The sequence below is a fragment of the Cryptotermes secundus genome, unplaced genomic scaffold (genome assembly GCF_002891405.2).
Source record: "Cryptotermes secundus unplaced genomic scaffold, Csec_1.0 scaffold3218, whole genome shotgun sequence".
Classification (NCBI taxonomy): Eukaryota; Metazoa; Arthropoda; class Insecta; order Blattodea; family Kalotermitidae; genus Cryptotermes; species Cryptotermes secundus.
The window spans coordinates 21,964-23,277 of NW_019723363.1; positions in this window are offsets into that span (position 1 = coordinate 21,964).

Here is a 1,314-nt window from a genome sequence, read left to right on the forward strand (position 1 = left end):
ATCTTCCTCAAGGATGGTAAACCTGCCTTTCTTCAACCCCCTTCTTCACAGAATGGGTGGCTAATGGACATCACTGCTGCCCAGCATCTGTGGAGGGCACTGAAAGAGGCAGGTTTTAAGTACCTTCACACCTGAAACCTGAATCAGGATCCCCTTGAGAACACATTTGGGGCTATTCGTTTGAACTGTGGTTCTAACAATAACCCAAGAGTGGGACAGTTTGTAGATGCCCTGAAGACCAGCATCATCAGTTGCCTTGCTTTTAGAGGTCTGAGGGGAACCAATTGTGAGGATGATGGTGCTACTCTTCTGGATAACCTACAATCGCTCCTCAGGGAACATGATGCTGCTTCATGAAATCTTTTCACAAGTCATAACAAGGAAACCCCTGCTGGTGTGCCTGAGAGTTTCCATGTTGCTCAGCAAGTACAGTTGGACATGAGTCCTGCAGTACCTGCTGTTGAAATGGAAGTGTTCTCAGTAGATTACATCAGTGGTTCTATTGTCAGACAGGTTCTTCGATGTGTCAGCTGTGATGCATGCAAGACATGCCTGACATCTGAAGTGCTGCTATCAGCCAGTGTCTTCATATATTTCAAGGAGTGCAGTGATACAGAACAGTCTCTCACCTATCCTTCTGTGGAGACTGTTGGTACTGCTGTAACTCTAATGGAGTGTATTATGGCAAGGGTGGCCCACTTCAATTCAGTGGAGCAGCATATCACAGCTGCCATTAAGAGCACCATTGACTTCGAGTGGATTAGGTGTACTGGTTGTTCACTTCACTACCAACGAATAGTAGATGGTATTGTGAGATGTCTCACAAGAATTTACATTCCTTGGTGGTGTAAGTGAACAAACAGGTTGATGACTGAAGCAGCCAGGCAGAGGGTTACAGAGAGGGAGATTAAGCTACTGGCACATCAGTAAGTCGTTAGGAAAGAAATGCTTTTTCATCTTTGCCTTGTAATATCCTGCCCATACCAGCCCTGGAAATCGGCAGAGAGCAGTTATTGAATTACTGGAATAATATTTTCCAATTGCTCACATGAGCATCAATAGATGTTTCATAAGGAGAAAGAAACCCTGGTGACAAGCAACTCCAATTAACATGCCTTCACATGCTCTTGTCTCAAACCCTTGGTACTGAGTAATTTGTGGATAACATTGTCACCTACAGCCAGATTAAGTACAAGAAACCTATTCTGATTTTGAGCTCCATCTCTTCCTTGCTTTGGAGACCTCTTTCCTTCTTTCCAGTATAACATCATTGTCAGAAGATGGTCAGAGTACATTCTGCCCTGTATCTGAAAA